This window comes from Camponotus vicinus, unplaced genomic scaffold (genome assembly GCF_025532165.1).
Source record: "Camponotus vicinus isolate PSW18456_S1 unplaced genomic scaffold, iyCamVici1.0 SCAF_3, whole genome shotgun sequence".
In the NCBI taxonomy this organism is placed as follows: Eukaryota; Metazoa; Arthropoda; class Insecta; order Hymenoptera; family Formicidae; genus Camponotus; species Camponotus vicinus.
The window spans coordinates 3,233,270-3,255,839 of record NW_028141967.1 but is presented as its reverse complement, the minus strand read 5'-3'; the positions used below and the strand labels follow the sequence as shown (position 1 = coordinate 3,255,839).

The 22,570-nt window shown below is 28.9% G+C and overlaps 1 protein-coding gene across 5 annotated transcripts in view; it reads left to right on the top strand.

Moving 5' to 3' along the window:
• Rho-5 (rhomboid-5) overlaps positions 1-22,570 on the top strand; it is a 79,875-nt gene that overhangs the window by 34,980 nt on the left and 22,325 nt on the right. The window lies entirely within an intron of this gene.

The following is a 22,570-nucleotide window of genomic DNA, read 5'->3' as shown; positions in this document are numbered from 1 at the left end:
TATATTTTTAATTTTCCTAGATATTATATATATTGTTTGTTTTTTTTCAAGCTTTTTTATTATAATAATAACTATAGAAATATGAATCTAGAAACGAAGCAATTTTTAAAAATAATTGATGCACAGAATGTGCATTTGTTATTGCAAATTTAAAACTATGTTACCGATATATAATCGCGTTAGAAAAGTACTTTATTTTTCTGATATTTTTCTTACCTTATAATTCTCATAAATCTCCATCTAAATTATAAAATTAAAATTAAAATTAAAAATAACATTCACTGATATGATTTGCGATAGCAAAGTTGTAATATTACAACACATTATCATTTGGAACATATAAATATATTCAAATTATATAAAGAGTTCAATAATAATTAATATTTCAAGAAAAAAATTTTTAAAGATAAATTTGTATGAGACGAAGATATAATTCTTTGAATAAATAATTTAAATAATTATACATGAATCTCTAAGAAATTTTGAAATATATATATATATATATATATATATATATATATATATATATATATTCATATATAAAATATTATAAATAATTTATTAATTGTATTTTAAAATAACAAAATTGAAACATATTATATATCTTACATTATATACAGTGATACCAAATTATTTTCCAATAATGCAAATTATTTGATTACAGAGATAAACAAGCAATTAATTTCACAATTAACAAATAATAATAAAGAATAAATTAATAAAGAATAGAATAATGAATTGAATAAGTAACTCACTTTATGAATTGCTCCGTTGTTATTCGATGCCAAATATATTCTCTCTTCTTGTTTATCCTTTGTGTTACTATTTTGTGGCACTCGACACTAATTCGCGAGAGTACGGCTAATTATGATTGCATTCGCGTTAATCGGCGAAATACAACAATCGCGCGTACTTTGCACGGTTATTCCTGGCTATTAAACTTTATTATATCGCGACCGAAGGACAATGCGATTCTTTCGAAAATGGTGCAGTTATCCTATCTCTGTTACTGATAAACAACAAGTAGTTGTGAGATACCTGAAGCGTTTAATCAATAATTAATTCGAAAATTTGAAAAAGAGAAGATATTCCGGACACATTTTTAATTTGATTGCATTAAATATACACATTATAAGCAAGGAATTAATTGTTCATATTATTATATTCGACCTCCTTGGGAAGTATAATAACAACAGTGTGCTTTTGTTTACATACTATGGGCATTTTTCAGCAAACGACACAAACGACACAGTATATTACTTCATCCTTGGTTGGTCGCCGAATGTAAACAAGGATGAAATGATTCACTGTGTTACATTGTGTCCTCTGTGTCCCTTGCTGAAAAACGCCCTATCTTTGTATGTTGATAGTGTGCTTATCCGATGTTAGTCGTGCAGCGAGACTCAAACTAGCAGCTGGTGAGCTGTATCGTTGTGTATATTTATATAATCCCTTCGAAACGGTTATTTCTTATAATTCGTGATTATAAGTTTCCACAATTAACTTTCTATTACGTGAGCGGATGCAAACTATACGCAATATTTGAAAATATATGTAATTAAATTTGCCAATTTTTTGCACGATAGATTTTGATAAATGTCGTAATTAAAATCGGTGAAAAATTCAAAGTCCGAAACGAAATATAATCGACCTCCGGCCATATTTAAAGAAATAATCATTATCCGTAAATATTACAATGAAACAATCCATTTCTGCGAAATTTGATTCTTAATTCAAGCGAATATATTTGTTTTCATAAATAAACACGGTCTCAATACAAGCTTACGCAAGTATTTATCGAGCAATAATTATTTTATTGCTTTTACCTAAGCAATAATAACGAATATGTCCCGCGATGTATTTATTTTGCATCGAACTCAAATGGAATCAAAATAAATCGTCATTTTCTTGCGATCTTTATAAGCGATAATTTTTTTTTAAACTCTGTTTTTTCATTCAAATATATTTTGCTTTAAGCTTTGAATTTTTCGCCGTAATCTCGATGTAATTTGCTAATCATTATCGGATTGAGAACGCATAGCAATTATAGGATCGAATATTCAAAGCCGTGAAATAGCTGAAGCGCATACTAATAAATAATTAATAAAGTTAATAATTAATTATTAAATTAATAATTAATTAATTTGAAAATATATTCATGCGCACTTATATTTTATTATATTATATGTTTCGGACAAGGAATTAATTATTCATACGGCATATTCGGCATTCGTTCACGTAATAACAATAGCGCATTTTTTTACATAACTCAAATGCAAGCCATCATTATACCTTTCGAAACGTAATTACTCTTTATATTCTCATATTTCGAGTAAAGAATTTATCGTTCACATAATATACATATATTTGCTTATCCTTCTTGGGACGAAATGTAAACAAGCGTTCTCCCTCTTGTTTACATATCGTAGTCTTGATGTCAGTCGTGCAGCGAGACTCGAGCAAATAGGTAATAATTGAGTCATGTCGTCGTATTATCTTTCGAAATGTAATTATTCGCTACAATTCGCGATCACCAACGGATGATTAATTTTCGCGATAAATATCACGTAATCGTGGCGATGACTATTTGATTAAAATACTGAAAAGGCATGATATCCTTAACTTATATCACGTGTACCTCGCGCGTTTAAAATGTCCCGTGTTTGCAATATTGAATTTCGATTATATATTTTCTGACAGTTTATCGCGTCATGAATAGTCATCAATTCTTGATTCGCATAACGTCAGAGTGAAACCGACATTTTTCAGTAATAAAACGTCGTATGATTCCGAGTCGCATTTAATTAATATGATCTATAGTAATCTTACGTCTCGATATTTATCAATTACGTATTATAAATTCGGATGTTTGTACATTGCTGTAATTTTTGCTGCAAAATATATCTATCCATTATGTTATAAAATAATATTAAAATAAGATGGAAACTATACTTCTCGTTATCAACAGAAATGTGCCCTTGATGATTTTCGAGTGTAAAATATAATAATTTTTCGCATTATTCTTCCGTGTAATATCCGTAATAATAAAGTACGCATATCGTGGGAGTGACGTGCAAAGTGTCGCGCAATTATTGCATTTTGCTGATTAGTTTGCACGCGCGATCGTAATTAATCGTATTCTCGCGAGTGAGTGTCAAGTGCCATAAAGCAGCAGCAGCAAAGGGTAAACAAGAGAGGAAGAGAAGGTTTACGGTGGCAATGAACAACAGCTAAATGAAGCAATTCGTGAGTTAAACCACTTATTCAATTTATTATTTGTTAATTGTGAAGTTAATTGATTATTTATCTTCGCGGTAGTGATATACATATTTTACACATTACTGTATAATATATGTATGCGTATGAATTTTAGATTTTATTTTGAAATATTTGAAAAACTTGATAAAATATTTATAACAGTTGACAGTTTACACATTTTTATAAAATACTTCAATTATTAGAATTAAAGTTTACATATTTATTTAGATTATTTATACATGAATCACATATTTCTCTCGTGCATCTCTATCATATCGATGAGCATTAAATTAATTTTTATTTTATGATCTCCAGAAGACTAAATAAATTTACGAAAATTATAAAATACGAAAATGTGTAAAATAAGGATAATATTAAAAAAGAGCCAGAAAATCTAAAAGTTTTTTAATGCCATTATGTAAAAAGATTTTAAATTTAAAAAACTTTTAAAGCGTCCAAATTTTAATTTTCTTTTTTTTTCAAAAAGAGCATGATACATCAAATTTCAAAGCAACGAAGGATTTACATCCTTCGATAGTTATGAATCTCGATGTAAATCGCGCATGTAATCCCCGACGAGAGAAGAAAAAAGAAATCGTTGATTAGGGCGAGCTTTGGAACAGGCGAAAGTCATAGCGTGCGTTGAGAGCTTGCTCGTGTAACGGGGAGATTATAAAGGGAGGCGGGGGAGGAATGGGATAGCTTCCGCAATATGCACATGCTCGCGTAATAATGCGCCTGAATAATAGAGTTCACGAATTAGAATGGAAGAGCCCCTTAATTGAGGGATAAATATTATTTACGGGGGGACGCCCAAGAGATTTTGGTTTAACACAGCATCTTCTTTAGCCCTGGTCTCGTGGATTTAGCCGAAAACTATAATTCTAATCCTTTACTTTAAGTGTATTTTATACGAGAATATTTTATACTCGATTCTGTTATGAAATTATTTCTTCGTTTTCGGTAATTTCAGTCTATTCCTGATACTTGTTTATTTTAATTTAATTAGCAATCACTTTATTAATATTTATTGACCATAATAATTAGAGAGAACAATTACGCGTAAAATGTTGCGGAAGAAAATTACTATAAAAATTGGAATATTAAATATAATGTCAAAATAAATCAAAATAAATTAAAATATTACATTGCTTATAATTGATTTTATCTTTTAATTTTATATCGTTAACTTTAATGATAGAATTATCATTAAAGTTAACAATATAAAATGATAATTTTATATTGTTATTTATTTTGATATATATATTATATTTATAATATTCCAATTTTTATAGCAGTTACGTGTGAAATCTACAATAAATATTTCTAATAAGTCTATATAAATATTTCTACAATTATATAAACATTAGAATGGAACATTATTTTGAATATTATTTTTAAATAGTAGAATTGTCATTGAAACATACAAAAATATTTTTTCAGTGGATAAGTTCTGGGGTAAAAAATTTAAGCAATCATTAAAATTACATTAAATCTGATAAGTTCCAATTAATTTTGAATCTTTCGCGAAAAAATCATATGCATTAGAGCAATTTATGAAAACATGCGATGTATATCTTGTATGTATATCTCATCTCTGAACAAATCAATAACAGATACAACTACGTCATTGAAAGAGTATCTCTCTCTTGGCGCTCTTGCTATTAAAGGCACCTTAATTGTCATTGAAACATTGATTTCATGGATATGGAAGATATGGAAAGGAGTAAAACCAATCGGTTCGCGATACTCCATTAACCTGATTGCCGCGACTTTTTTGGAGCTTTCGATTTTTGCACCGCTAAATGCGGACTCGCGTTCTAAATTCCGACTCGTTTTTAAAAACCTTGTTCTTTTGAATCTTGAATAGAACATCGAGAATAAAACACGACTAATAATCAATAAGGAGTCACCGATTGTTGCCAGACGTAAAAAGAGAATCGAGGACACAGACCAAGAACTACTTTCGAACATCGTGGCAAGTTCGAACGATTCAACGTTTTTGTCATGATGGAAGAATTTTGAGATCTTTTTGCATTTGTTGATAATGATATTCAATTGATAGCTTTTGGGTAGGTTTTGGAAGATGCAAGGCACATTAAAAAATTCCTCTTTTAGAATAGAATTTATTTTATTAGTGTAAAATATATACAGGCTGTCAGGGCAATCTCTCGCTAAAAAAGCTCTTGTAGTTTATCTCGAGAGCTTTTCAAAACACTATAATAAAGTATTTTTTTATTGAGTACTTTTCGAGTTATGAGGCTTGAAATAATTTCTTAATTTTACTTATTTCTTAATTTTTACATGTAATTTGCAATTAACAATTACATTTTTTTTTGAAACAATTATGTGTTTTCTTTACACCAATTGATTCCTCTCATTATTTTGTACATAAAAGTATTAAGGTAAGATAATCGACAAATGAATATTTTACTAGATATTTTATAATTTATGTAAAATAATTTATAAAATAATTTATGTAAAAATTAAGAAATTATTTCAAGCCTCATAACTCGAAAAGTGCTCGATGAAAAAATACTTTATTATAGTGTTTTGAAAAGCTCTCGAGCTAAGCTACAAGAGCTTATAATTATACACTGGAATCTCTATAAATCTGAAGTGAAGTCCATAGTAGGGCTTGTTTAAGAAAAATAATGCATATAAAATTATTAAAATTCAGTTTGTTTCCATCATTATGTGCGTGCAATAGCGTAACGTTACTTTAATTTGTGAATGTTTCTGGAATATTGATGAACGATTAACTCCAAATAATTATCGCGAAGTCGAATTTGATGCCGAGCAGTCCACTTTTGCCTCCCCCGAAAATCTCTTCATTCAAATTTCATCTAAATTAATCCAGATTGCTTCAGTACGATCTCTCGCGGTGCGGCGAAAGGGGATAGGGGTAGACGAATGACTCGGAAGTCGTAAGGGGAGCATCCGGGCATTGTCTCGCGCCGGCAACGACGATGTTCCACGAGCTGCTGGCAACTTCGGTAATTATGTCGGGCTCGTGAGTTTAACTGGCCCCGTCGCACGAAATTGCAATCTGACACCGGCCGTCGCCATGTCAGTTTCAATTAAGGATTTTATCTTCCCTCATCTATCGTCTCCGCACCTTCCCCCGCCCTTTAATCGTTGGCAAACGCGCCAACCGAATTATTAACCTTTAACAGATATTTGTCACATATATTATTCTTAATAAGCTCTAATTTTATATGTAATTAAAAAGGCTTTGCATAGAGATAATTATGGTACAAATACAATTTTTTCTAGAAAGGCTATCATATGTATATAAATTTTTATATAAAAATATGACGGTATTTTTCAGCATTTTTAACTTCTTATTCCAGATACATACACGCTAGATGTTTTATAAATATCTTTAACAATAGCCTTTAATAAATGTCTTTGAAATAAAAATATCTTTAAAAATAAAGTATCTTTAATAAATATTTTTCATAAAAATACCTTCGATAAAAATATATTCCACAAATATCCCTTGACATTTGCAGCGAAATGAATCATAAAAAAATCAAGCTAGAATGCATTTTACGAATATTCTTGATTTTTATAATTGATTTTGGTTTCATATTTTTATTTCAAGTTATATTCAAAATAAACGCCGGTTGTACGTAAATCCTTAGAAATGAAATTTTGTGATACTTATCGTGCGAAACGTGAGAATATCCGGGCAGATGTCGTAGTTTCCTTCGCTATTATACGAATGAATATCCTTTGAGGTTTCCTTGCCGGTAATTCCATTATTATCCTGTCCGTAGATGCGTTTTGGTACGTCCAGGATGCGGTCATTTCCGATCACGCGGATCCGGTCACGTTCATGCCATCTGACAATAAAGCAACTGATGATATCGATAAATTATAGATAATATCCTGAGGATGCGCACTGTTTAATACATATTAAGAAAATATTCTTTTATATATTTTACTCGCGATATTTATGAAAATATTTATATGAAATATATGAAATATTAAAAATAAAGTATCTTTAATAAATGTGATCTTTTCTTAATGATTTTTTTTTTTGCAATTATCCGAAATTTATAAATTCTTTAAAAAAGGAATTTATATACATATAATTATTTTTGATTCCTTTTTTATTTTACATAAGGAATAATTTTCAATTTAACATACACACAAATAGTAACTTTTGTAAAATAAATTTGTTATATATGAATTGAAAAAATATATATTTCTTTAGAAGGTGAAATTTGAAAATTATCTCTTCATGTTTTGTCGCTTAATTTGGAGCAATTTACGTATTCCTCATCTTGTCGATCATATTAAAATGAAAGAGGAATAAAAAGTGATTATGTATGTAAATAAAATTTTAAAGAATTTATAAATTTCGGATAATTGCAAAAAAAATCAATATAGTAATATTTATATAATCTAATATTTATATAATATTTATATAATTTATACAATATAGTATAATTTATATAAATTTATATAATTATTTATATAAATATTTATATATTTTATATAATCGTGTGAAAAGAAAAAAATATCTATTTTTTAAATTATACTCCTGTGTTTATGTATTATATTTAATACAGTAGGATAAATAAAATGTAAACTGATCTACTCTCGAGACTTGCAGGTCGTATAATAATGCGTTAGATAATGCAATAGTAGTCTGCGCTGGTTTGGAGGCTTTTAGCGAAATCTACGCAAACCGCGGGATCCTATTAGATTCCATCATCTCGTCTATATCCTCTGAAAATACTGTGTTGCTCATGCATTATTGCACATGTGTATAATCGATTAAAAATATAAGATAACAGGGAGTTAATGATTTTCGGAGGACCGGAAATTACCGTAGAAATTTTTATCGCAGATAATATTTGATTAGCGCGAGAAAGCTTGCGTAGAAAAATATTGAAAATATGTTATCATTTGTTCTGGAGGAGAACAAATGATAGCATATTTTCGATATTTTTCTACGCAAACTTTCTCGCGCTAATCAAATCCGCGCTTGTTTTCCAGTAATGCAACTTTTATTTTTCATCATTTTTATTAAGTATTGTTTATCCGCGCTTATTTTTATAAAAAATATTAATTAAAAAATGCATAAAAACACGGGCAAACTTATTTTCGTCTTATTATTCGATATTTCCAAACGCAAAAATAGGCGAGGAATCTTTACGAATGGCACGTTTGCGTCGAATAAACGTTCTAATCTGATCCGCTCGGCAGGTGAAAGTAAACCTTCGACTCGTATACGAGATATCTTTCTAGCTATGTGTTTATCGTATAATAGTATACTATACTATAGTATACTATACTATAGTACACTACACTGATATAATCACTACTACGACTACAGTATGTGTTTTTTCTACGAAACAAATTGCATAAGAATTCTCGATTAATCATTTATGTTCACTCGTAAGAATTCTCGATCATCATTTATATTTACTCGTATCTTACATGTTGTTGTTCATCCTTTTCCTTTCTCGTTTTCTTCTCACATCTTGCCAGTTGTGTCCTTTTCTCTTTCGATTATCTTTCTTTTTCCTCTTATTTTATTTATTTAATTGAGTGCTCTTATTTTATTTTTTTTTCTTATTTTAACCTCTTATTTAATTTAATTTAATTTTAATTTTTTACTTTGCTGTGTTTATCGGTTTTCAATGCAAGTCTCATCTATTTTCGTACTCTACTGGTTTCTCTCTTTCTCTCTCTTTTTCTTTTCTCTTTTCATGTTTTCTTTTTTATTTTTCTAGATCTATTTATAGCAATTTACTCACTGACCCTCTTTGTTCCATATGTGATATTCATGGCAGTATCTTTTGAATCTTTCAAGGTTGCTCGATAAATTAATTCTTTCTTATTTTATTATCATATTCAACGTTTTTATTATCGCAAAAATATTTTCAAAGCTTATTATTTTATTTTTATTTCCTATTCATCTATATTGCTGTTATATATAAGCTAACATTATTTACATCACATGATAGAAAAAAGCTTAAAGATATGAAAACTATATTTTATAGATTAAATTTTTGATAAATCTCATTTTGTTTTTTTATAAAAACATTTGTTTAATACTTTGCTAAATAAGTAAGTGGTCTATTTATATGATACTTATTTATTTAACGAAATATTTAATAGATAAAAATCCGTATAAAAATCAAGAACAAAAAAGTTACGTCGATTTTTGTTAAACTCTTAATATTGTCTAAGTTTTTCTTGAGTATTATTTGCCGCTAATTTTGTCTTGTGTAATGAATATGAAACGGAGACTTTCTCGATCCACTTAACCGGTCGGTAACAGAATCCCACCAATCCTAGCGGGACTTGTTGACGCCCAACAGCTGACGGCCACCGCCGCCACGTGCGACGCGACGTGACGCATGCGTCCGTTCAGTGCATAACGCGTCTCTGTTCGCGAAACACCCGTTAGCTCGTCGTAAAATTACTCGTTTTTTTGCGATTTCCTTAAAAATTCGAATCTCACATTTACTCGTATTAAATAGTGAATGACGAAATGTCGCAGCATAGTGATAAAGCACTGGTATAGCGTTAAAAAGTGATTAATATAAAAATGATGCAGGCACGAAAAAAGAGAGAGAGGAGAGAAAGGTAGGATTTATAATAATTAATTGATTAAAATTATATGCAAATATAGAATAATGTTAAGGTATAATTTTTTAGAAAGGTATAATTTTTTCATTTCATTTAAGTGAAAAAATATTATTTTTATTTAATGTGTGAACATACAAAAAGACATGTGCACATTTTTTTCATGTGTATATAATAACGTGTTCATAAAATCAATTTACAGCCTTTGCTAGCTTACACAACAGTCTTTTATGAGTTCTTTAATTATGATTCATATAAGCTAAACAAGAATATGAAGTGACGCATGAAATAAAATCCGATGTTTATTAAATCGATATCAAGTCAAAGTTATGTCTTATCAGTAGATATGATACGATATCACTTTTGGCATTTATCATTTGATGTGTATCTGAGATTGTTAAAGCTATGTAACATTTATTTATAATAATATAAGATTTGACACACGTAATAATCATATAGATAAAACTATATATTTATAAAAGCAAATATATTTTATATTATATATAATATTATATTTTGAAAAATATTTTAAATATATATTTGATTTTTTGATATATAAATTTATATATATATATATATATATATATATATATATATATATATATTATTTTAGGCTATTTTTTCTTACAAAGAGAGTTCGTGAATATAGTCAATTAAACTGCGTTTATAGTTGAAATATAATCTAACTATATTATTATAGTTGAAATATAATAACTTGAAAAATGTATTATATGTCAGCTGCCATAGAAACACACGTTCTGATTTGCTGACGTCATCTTTACCTAGCGTAATATAAGTGTAAAGAAACTATAGTCATACTTGTATAAAAACATTCTTTATAATAATTATTTATATGGAATTAATAATTTCTATATATTTTTAATTAATTTATATATATTTATTATATAAATATTTATTATATAAATTTATAATAATATATTTATATAAATTTTTGTTATAAAAATTATTTTTGATATATATTACATCATATTCATATTTTTTATATAATTAAATAATATATTGCGGTATTTTTCTTTATAATTTCAAAAATTATTTTTTTGTCTTGCTAATTTAGACATTAAATTTCTAATGTGTAAAATTGAATAATTTTTGAAAATTAAATAATTCTTAAAAGTGGTATTCGAGATATTATTTTTGGGGAAAAAAATGTTAAAAGTTTCATCCTTATTTTTATAAATTTTAGTATACAAATTTTTCATTCTAAACTTTCTTAAAGAAATTACTTAGTTATTTTAATTTCTTTTAGTTTGACAACTTAACATGAAAGTTTTCTTTTAAGATCAACTCGTTCAATTTATTATGTTAATATATATTAATAATTAATTAATTAATTTTATATATAGTGAAAATAAATAAAAATATGAAATTTATATATCACTGAAAGAGTTATCGATCGAAGACAGCCGGTTTTAAGGGGGATAGAAGGGAGGAGAGGATTTATTTATCTTTGTGTGCGTATTTTCATGATCGCTGTCATCCACATACCACTATTATAAGAACCATTATTTCCTAACTGCCTTAAGCGTTTGTTTTCATACAGTCGACGCTTATTGATTTTCGAAACGCACACAATAATGAAGAAGGGACGAGGGAGAGAAGATGGAAGTTAGTGGCTTTAATTGGATTAAAATTTCATCGACTGGTGCACCCCTATGCAATAGCTCTTTTACGATACGATACCGTGAATCTAGGTTTCGCCACAAATCCGTAGTTTAATGACTCTTAAATGCTATGAAACTGTAAAGAGGAATATAAAGAGTGAATGATATTGATACGTTAAATTTTTAAATAAAATCGATATAAAGCGATGTTAAATAACGCGTATCGAGAATTAAATATGATTAAACAAATTAAAATTAAATATAATTATCAACAAATTTCTCGTAAAATGACCTAATTGCTATATAAATGATCGATTATAACTAATATATGCAATATTAATATTCGTGAGTGCTTTGTAATATTATTAAATTATTCCCGAATATTTCACAATATAATTTCTGTTGTTTAATATAAGTTGAATAATTCTTTTATTCAAATTATTCAATATAAGTTAAATAATTCTTTAAAATGTATTTGATAATTAATTGAAATGATCCTCTTGTATAAAACTTAGAATTATTAGACACAAAAGGTTAATGATGTAATCAAGTTTGAAGGATTCTCATGAAGAATGCTGAATAATCTGGAATAAAAAATTCTTGTAAAATCGATAGAGAATTTATAAAAAATTCTTTTAAAAAACCCAACATTACTTCACAAAATATCTATATTAACTTGATGGATAATTTATATCAGATTTCATACAAAAAATCCACATCAAATAATTTGTGTTCAATACAAAGAGAGAGAGAATTCAAGAGAAAATCGTATACAAAATTACAAAAATTGAAGCTGAAATATATATCCTTTATAATAGATCGATGTCTAAAGAAGAATTAGAAATATAGAATAATGCAATTATATTCGTCTAAAATATTGATTCAAAAATCGGCATTAATAATAAGCCATTAATAATTTAAAGCGCCAAAAATTGAACTGGAATACGCGATTTCTGTGAGAAACTAGAGGTGTTCGATGGCTAATTATTGAATACCATTCGCATAGCAGAGTTATGCGAGTAACGTGTGGTATTCTAGGGGATACGACCACAAGTCTCGCCGCGGAAATCGCGTGATTGCGATCTGGATCGGAGATTGCGATCGATTAATTCGATTTTCCTTGAGACAAATCCATCCAGCCGATGTATATGAAAACAATTCGATTTTTATTAATTGACATTTTAATTTTGTCCTTTTCTCCTATTAATATTTGTCAAACTTGAAATTAAATCATGATAATATAAACAAAATTTTGCTTTAATCGCTTTATTTTATTAAATTATTATTTGACTTATACAAACAGAATTTAACAATTCCCTAAGCACAAATTAATCTACAATAAAATATATTAAATTTATATTTATTACATATTTGCTAAATTCATATATTTACATGTGTATTAAAAATATTTACAAAGCATATACACTTTTATTAAAATCAAATTTGCAGGTTTTGCGCAAATTTTGTTAAAAGAAATAAAAGCCGCACAAACCGGCATTACGTTCTAAGGTAGAAGTTCGTTTAAGATTTATAAATGTAAAAAAGTTTTTAAATAATTTCGCAAAGTACTTTCTTTAGATTGAAATAACCGTGGTAATTTTTCCCTCTTCGCTTTTATTTCTCTCTGCAGGAAAAATAAGGAAACGTAAGGGTGGTCGTAGGAGCAAGAGAAGAGATTTAATCCCTCCTCTAGAAATATCCTTTGTATCTTACTCTTTCCGGGACCTTAATGGATCGGGGATAGTTTTACGTCACGGCCGAGAGCTGTTTTTCGAGAATACGCCCTCCTTCACCCTTGTTTACGGCGGTTTTCCGCGCTTCTCGACGATAGCCACAAATTCGAAAGTTTTATGACCTGTTTCGATCGTAGAGAAATTCTAAAAGTACTTACGAAAGGATTAGAGGTGCCTCAAAATATTTTCATGAAATTTTTCTTTAACAAAGTTTATGAGCGCAATAATATTTAATTAAAATATAATCCTTTTTATCATAAATTAACAAATTTTTTAGAGAATGTATATGTTAGTATTATATTTCTTCTAAAAAGGAAGCTCAGAGGTTATATGAAATTATTTTAATATAAATATAATATACGTTTACATGTTGCAACACATTATTTTAATAAAAATATGGCTACAAAATGCGTAGAGAGAAAATATTTGAGAGAATATATGGCGAAATTAGATAATTACGAGATTTTAAGCTTTCTAAAAAATTTACTCTTTTATTTGAATTAATTATTATGTATTAAAATATTTCTGCATATTTAGCTTTAATTATAATTAGAGACTTTATAGAATTACATAAATATAATCACACATAATTCTCTACGTACGCTCTTATTTACACTGAAATGTGTAAATGAAAGGTCAGGGACTTTAGAAAGGAGACGGATTCTCACAGGATGTGATCGCTCTAGGGGAGATTCGGCGGAGAAGCGAAATTCGAAAGCGGATTTTGCATGCGACGCGCGCGGACAAGAAGCTATTCCTTAAATATTCATCACCGTTGCTATATTTAAGCGTGTGAAACTAGAGGAAACTCCATGTAGATATGGTCAATCTTCTTCGGGAAACGCCGCAAGGAATCTCGGAGTCTTCCTTTTATACGTGACGCGCTTTGTATAGCGTCTATAATTTTGTAATTCATTCTCGCCGATGTTGCTAAGCAGAATGTTGCGTAAAGTGTCTTGAGAGAAAATATAAATACTTTTTTGGAATATAAATTTGTGGATTTAATTTTGAGAAAAATATATTTGACAGAGATCGTACCGATTGTTCTCCATGACTAGGATAATATAAAAATTCTAGCACATTTACAATCGAGAGAGGCGAGTGTGGAAGAATTGCCTCTAATTTTTAAAAAATTTTTATGAAATTTTTAATTTTTATTTTAATTTTTCTTTTAGAACATTCAAATTTCCGACATATGAAACAATTAATATAATTGTTACAAACTTATTAATATATATATATTCTGCGGAACTGTCTGAATACTAAATCACTAAAATAATAAATATTACAAATATAATAAAATAATAAAAATAATAAATATTATAAATATTAATAAATAACAATAAATATAAATTTAAATTTAAATATAAATAATATAAATAATAATAATAATTAAATAATATTAAATAATATTAATATTAAATAATAATAATAATAATTAATATTTAATAAATAATAATTAATATTTACATTTTTACTGTCTTTTACAAGCTTTATTCAGTGTATATTACCTCTTAAGTGCGCAAAAAACTGTTTGAATACGTATTGTTTTCGTTCCTTTGTTTTTTCTTCGCGAAAAGCAGTAAAGTGCGTCATAGCGAGAAGAATACTTAATTAGGTAGGCGATATTAGGCCTCTCGGGAATGATGGCAGCTTTTATTCCCTCTTCATGAACTCGAGTTCGTGCACGGTATTGCTTGGAATACTTGGGATTCTGGAACGAAACTTCCCATAGGTTCACGCGAAAATCCGCGCGATAACGTCATCTCTTTCCGCTAATAATGTCGAAGATATCGATTCTTCAAAGACATGATTTTATGAAATTTTTCATTTTAGCAATATTTTTTTATAAATATTTAATTTATAAGAGAGAATATTTTTATAATACAATATTATAAAATTTAATATGATAACATAAATATATTTTTAGTGTTTTTTTTTTAATTATTGTGACTGAGTTTTGCTTTTTGCAACTGTTTAAATTCATTCAGTCTTTAAACGTTAAAGATTCGCGCAACAATTGAAAAATCTTTGAAATGTACATATTTTATTTTTAAAATGTACATGATATTTTTTTATTTTTAAAATGTATGATATTTTATTTTTTAAATTATAAAAATTTTGAATTTTTATTTATCATATTCTAAAGATATATAAAATTTTAAGCGAGCGTAGAAGGAGATTCAACTTTTTAAAGCAGTAAAGCAGTAGTGTGAAATACAATTAGGAGAGGAATTTTATATTAATGAGAATTACGCAGTGTGTGCTTCAAGATTATAACATTTTTCATAATAATACCTGTACATGACGATGTTTCGAAATAAAAAAAATTTCAAGATTATACAATTAAAAAAGATTAAACATATAATGGTAGATTACAGAATGAAGATCTCTCTTTCTCTCTCTTTCTCCATGTTTTTTAAATTACACGCTTACAGAATCTGGTCGTAGAACTGCAACGTAATATCCGTTGTATAACTGAGATAGTGCAATGCAACTATATCGTGGCCAATATCATGTTACTGCTGGCATCATTATAACGTACTGCGATCCCGCACTTGCAGCGGCTTTAATCTGCCGTTGAAATTCATGCGGGTTAAACACTAACCCTAGATTTTGCGCAAGACGGCCTTCATTGCACATTGCGATGCATCTGCGCGGATGCATATGAGCCATCCTGCATACCAGGATACATTTTAATGTAGTCAATATCCGGCAAAACGGAATAATCAGATCTACCACGTGCACTTAATCGAATCGGGATAGTTATCTTTACGATCTTCGAATCTGGCATTATATGGCTATATAAATTAAAATTATTTATTTATTCTGGGATAAGAGTATTTTAAAATCGCATCAGTTTTTTATGGGTGTTTATTTTGGCCGGAAGAGTCTCCAAGAATGTATATTTATATTTTATTATTAATATTATATTTTATTATTAATATTATATTTTATTATTCATATTAATTTTATTATTAATATTATATTTTATTATTAATAATATTAATTTTATTATTAATATTATATTTTATTTGATTATTTTATTTATTATTATTATATAGAGAATTACACATTTTATTATACATACATTATATGTATGTATGCGCATGTCATATTGTAGTTGCAAAAATATTATATATTTCCTATGTTTATTAAAATGATATATAATAATTTTGATTGAAAAAATTTAAATATTGTTTCAAACATTATTAACATTCCGCGTACACACATTTTAATTTAGAATAAAATATATACGTTTCTTTTTGCGAAATAAGCGTAATCAGCAGGACACAAAAATACTTGAATATTACACGAGGCATATATATTTTTGCATGGAAAGGAGAAAACAAAGCTTTTCTTGGCTGGAGGATATAGGTAGGTGCCTATTGAAATAAACGATTACTTTGATCTAAGCGCCAAATATCTCGGCATCATGCAAATGCTTGGCAAATGCTCACGCAAATTGTCTTACATAATTGATCGTGGATTAATACCATAATCTTCTCCAACAGCCATTAGCGAGCTAATTTAATCTCGCAAGTTAGATTCGAATTAATTGATTAAATCACTTTCTCCGGTAAGATTGAAGTTACATTGAATCTTTTAGATCTCACAATCGTCATAAATTGTTTAATCTTTAGTCCAAAAAATTGACACACTTTCAAATGTGCATTGCAATTACGCTAGTTTGGCATTTTCAATTTTCATTCATTAGGAGAAACACAGAGTAATTATTAGATTATTTTGCGAGAATCTTTCACTTTCTCAAACTCGCGTACAATTTTAGATTTTTTATTAAATATTTTAGGGTATTTTAGCAAGATAGAGTGTTGTTTGGAAGAATTAATATTTTTGCACGCTAAGTTCTGTTGAACCTTACTATTTCAGGATTTCTGTGATTTTAAATATATTCGGATATTTTACGATGCTGAAATTTTAATACCTAGCCATTTCGACCTAATGTAAACTTCCGCGCCGTTGCAATTTTATATGAGATAATATCAACTGTTCTTAAAGTGTTTTAGTACTTTGCATTTTTAAAGTAATGCTTTGATATCTTGGGATTCTCAAAAGTTACTATTAGTGTCATAATATTTTGAAACGTTCCTACATTTGTACATTTTTGTGTATTAAAATTCCAATATTAAATATCTTTTTTTGGGAACAATTAAGGATTATAATATAAAGTTCTGTAACTGTTAAACAGAAACTAAGACTTGAAAATAAAGCATAAGCATTTTTTATCTATTTATAACATCTATGAAGATTAATTCAGAAAAACCATTTTATTGTTCATTGTCTCGAAGCGAAATTATTCCCAGAGGTATTTATTTACGGAAGTTTCTCTTCTGTATATTTATTTTTTAATTGATGCCCTAGTTAAAAATCCGAAATGCAACAGCAATTGTCCTTTTGACATCTCGCTGGGAACATTCGAGATATCATTATTTCGGGGTAAAATGACAAATCGTTGCCATTGTTGCATTGTTGATCGTCACATAATAATAATAACTGTGAATTTGAATTTTATTGCAAATTATGCGCAATGCGCAGAGCGTATTAAGCTAAACAGTATTCGAGATTGAATGCGTTTTGGAAATTAGGATCGATACAGAGCATGAGCGCGTTATAAGGGCGATTGCTGCTGGCATTATATTAATTAATGGCGATGCATTTATTACGAATGCCTGACATTCACAATGGATCTTGCATATGAGAAGCTAATGCTATGCGGCCGTTAATGCAACGTTCGCATACGGGATAATTGAACGGGTGGATTTGGCTTCAGGTAATCACTAATTATTCTCCGTACAATAACATTTATTGATCTCTCATAAAACTGGCTCCCTTTATCACAAATGTTTTTAATATAATTAAAGAGAAATTTTATTGATTATCATCTCTATCAATTCCCTTAACTATTGTTCATTTGTCGACTGGGAATTAATATTATCAATTATTTATTTTGCTTTTGCAGGATTTTATAAAAGCCACATAATATTAACTTCATTCAGAATAATTGGAAAAAATTTCACGCAGAAAATAATTAATGTACACATCAGATTGTACATAATATTCAAAGTTAGTTTTATTTTTAAGACATATCACCAATATATTCCAATCTTTACATTTCACACTGTAAAATAAAAATCTTGAGAGATTCTCGGCGATATTTTTGAAAAAAATATTTTTATTTTTTGATTAAAAACTTCAAATTTTTCACAATTTTTTTTGAAATTTAATTACGTATAGACTCTTCGTACACTGCACTGTATAATCGTACTGTTCCACTCGAGGTCTGTAATAGCCTCTTCGTAATAGCAGTTTTTTTAGTTGTCTGAAAAAATTCTCAAGACCAGCATTGGATGTTTTCTGTCTCTTTCCCTGCTCTCCTCGTCACAGCTCGCTGGTCGAGCATGTACTGACTAGTATCCGAGTGGCAAGTATCTGAGTATCGAACGCGACGACCGAAGTGGCGCGAGCGCATGCGAGGCGGACTCTAGGTCAGGTCACGCGGGTCAATCTCCGGGGTCGTTAACACCGACGAGGGAAAGAGAAAGAAAGAAAAAGAGAGAGAGAGAGAGAGGCCGGCCTTATACACATCGCTTGTATAAGGCCGGTCTCTGTCCGACGAGCACATACAGGAAACAGCGGTTTTGGACGAACCTGAAAAATCTGCTCAACGATTTCATGAGTTTCATAAATAAAACTCAGGCGTGCCGCATTTATTTGCCCTGACTGTACCTCCCCCGCTTTTTACATATTTCTCAAGATCTCTAAATTTGTCGCAAATATTATCGATTCCGGTAGCGATAAAAATATGAATATAATGACAGTTAAAATTAATTTGTAAATTAAACGTGTTACAAATATAGGAAAATATTTCGCATAATAAAAGTTTAGGCGAAATAATCTCTCTTATATGCGATTTATATTTTTTTTAATTTTAGTATTTCACACAACTCGCAATAATCGCATCTTACATTTTTAACACATTGCACGTCAGAGGTATCTGACTATTTATAAGACTGCGATAAAAAATATCTTAGATATTTATTTCAATTATGACGCATTATAACGGTATTTTAAAAGCAAGAGGACGACATTGTACAAAAAGATGTGACGACGATATTCCACATCCAAACGACATTTATAATCTCCAAGTCGCTAAAAATGGATAACATTTTAATGTGTGTGTGTACAGCCATTTTCGAGAAATATTATTATTTTGAAACGAGAGGACGGAACGAAACTTTTCTACTCGTTCTGTCGACGCCGTTAATTTCCGGCTTCAATTTTCGACAATTGAATTATATCGCCTTTTTTTAGCCCCCACATGCTGATGACAAAGTAGTTCGACCATAACTCAAGCAGAATTACGTTTCTTTCGCGACCGACCGCTAGTTCTCATCCGGGCATCTTTGCTTGGTCGACAGGGTCAACAGTGCGCGAATTTTCACCGATAGTCCATTTCTCTTTTTCATTGTTTAATAAATTGTAATAAATTTTCACGAATGTATTTTTTAAAGCAATTTTTATGAAAAATATCAGAATTATTACGTTTTGTATTATTTATTTTTTAAATATATTTCACGTACAAAATTTTGAAAAATAAATTTATTTTTCCGATTCGTGACGCTTATAAAAAGAGCTTGCTATCTATTTTGTTCAAAAAATTTTCTTTTTTCCGGAGAGAGCATTTTATAAAAATAAATTGGGGAAATTATTATTCGTTAAAGAAAAATTTATTTTTAATACGTATTTTAATACATATTTTTTCTTGAAAATCCATTCTCCATCATAATTTTATTCCACGAAATAATACATTTTTTAAAAAGAAATATTTAACTTCGCATTTAATTTTTATTTCTTTTTGCTAATTTTATAGAAAGAATTTTTGCATTAATTAAATATACAGGGTGTCCCAGACTTAACGAATCAGCCGTTAATGGTAGATTCCTGAGATCATTTGGAAACGAAAATCTTAATACCAAAATGTTGAGGAAGATGTAGTTTTGGCGTTACAAAAGATTAAAAATTACCAATCAGCGCGTTACGTCCTCCTATGCTCAGGACATAGCGCATCAAGGAGCCCGCGTACAACGCGATAATATCAATATCGATAGAGGGATGAATATAAAATAAAAAATAGGATTCTGCAGTGAGCGCGATTGTGTTTTCCATGCGACAATAGTCAATAGTTTGGACATTTTTATGAAGTCTTCCTCAGCATTTTGGAATTAGAATTTTCGTCTCCAAATGATCTCAGGAATCTACCATTAACGGCTGATTCGTTAAGTCTGGGACACCCTGTATAAGATACATCTAGGCATAAGATTACAGATGCACGATTTTTTTAATGTTTTGGCAATCATCGTAAGTTTAAACTTTCATTGATTCAGCGTATAAAATCGCAATTGTGCGCAACTTTTTTTCGTTATTGTTCAGACTTTCCAGACATCGTAGACTCAATCGATTGCTCGGCGGGGCGAGTCTGGCGGACTCGCGAAGTGGCTCTGATTAAGCGGCGCCATTAGAGGGTGGTACTCGAAAAACGAACATAATCATTAGTAACCGAAGCAGTTTCCGGCACTCCCTCTAATAACCGGCTCGCACGCGATCGTAATTATTATTTGCGGCTTATGTCGGCTCGCTTTCAACGTAAATCGGTTTATCAATCGAAACGATAGCGTATCGCTATCCCGGAATCAGAACAAGCCTTACTATCCTTCAATTTAGTAGTTAAAAAAATTAAATATATCACATGTTTCTCTGATCGAAAAATTAATCAACTATATTCTTATCATTTTTTTTCTTCTTTAATCAAAGTTTTATTACATATTATCGGGGAAGAGGGATCGAGAGAGATTTTAAGATGGAAAATAAGGGTGCTCTATCTCGGAGACACATAAATATTGTAACGTAATGTATAAAATTTCGCGCACGTAATTACAGAGACGGATTTGTTTACCCTCAACTTGTCTTTACATCATGCGATTGCAGTATCGTTTTACGCAGTGCGGCTATTACTGCAGCTACACGAGATGCAATTTTAATTCGCGCGCCGCATCGCGATTAAGGACGATCAGAAGTGATGGCGAGGCGGGTTTAGTTGACGAGAAAAGAGTGTTGAAAACTTTAGTTTCTCGTGGCTACGTTTATTTCAAGCTGCATTTTTCTTAAAGCGGCAGCGTGGAAACAAGTAAAGTGATTAAAAGTACGTATAATACTTGAGTTTTTTCACGATTCGTTGGCATAAAATATATCGACAATGAAAGAGTATAGAAGGTAGTTATAACTAAAATTTTTATTTTTATAATTATATTTTTAATTGTATTTTTTTATTTATATAATTTAAATTTTTTAACATTTTTATCAATAAATTATAACAATGAAGAATATTAACACAGTAATAAAAATCTTATTTTACGATTACATATTGAAACTAAATTATAACTATTTTTTTAAAATTCAGATATTATAAAAAGAAAGGAATATTATATTTATTTATTATATTAAAAAACGAAACGAAATTTATGATGAAGAATATTATGATAAAGAATATAGAAGGTGCAGTTATAACTAAAATTTTTATTTTTATAATTATATTTTTAATTGTATTTTTTTATTTGTATAATTTAAATTTTTTAACATTTTTATCAATAAATTATAACAATGAAGAATATTAACACAGCAATAAAAATCTTATTTTACGATTACATGTTGAATCTAAATTATAACTATTTTTTTAAAATTCGGATATCATAAAAAGAAAGGAATATTATATTTGTTTATTATATTAAAACGAAGATGAAATGAAATTTATGATGTTATTTGTGCCGCATCAATCAATTTAATTATCGATTTAATTATAACATGCAAACATAATCATAAAAAATTGCAACTGCATCGAGAAAGAGCGATGGAAAATCTGGATTTATAAATTTGTATATTGTTAATAAAAAAAATGTATCAATAAAAGTATATTTCACGAATAATATTCAGGAAGTAAAAAGGCAATTGCCGAAGAATGTAAATTGGCAATCGGTATAAATAATTATACAATTATTGCGCGTAAACATCTTTCGGAAGTATAGTTTATTAATCAAAATAAACTTTCGCAAAAATATATATTTCGCAATTAAATAAACTTCATACATTTTATAGAATTTATTTTTTTTTAGAACAAGCTTTTATGTTATTATGTCGACTACCTGGATTACAGTTATCAGATGAAAATAAATGGAAAATGAAATTGCAAAAGTTTGTGGAGATGAAAACAGCTTGAATGCGCGGATATGTGACACGCACATTGCGCGTGAAAATGGCGAGTCGCAAAGCGAG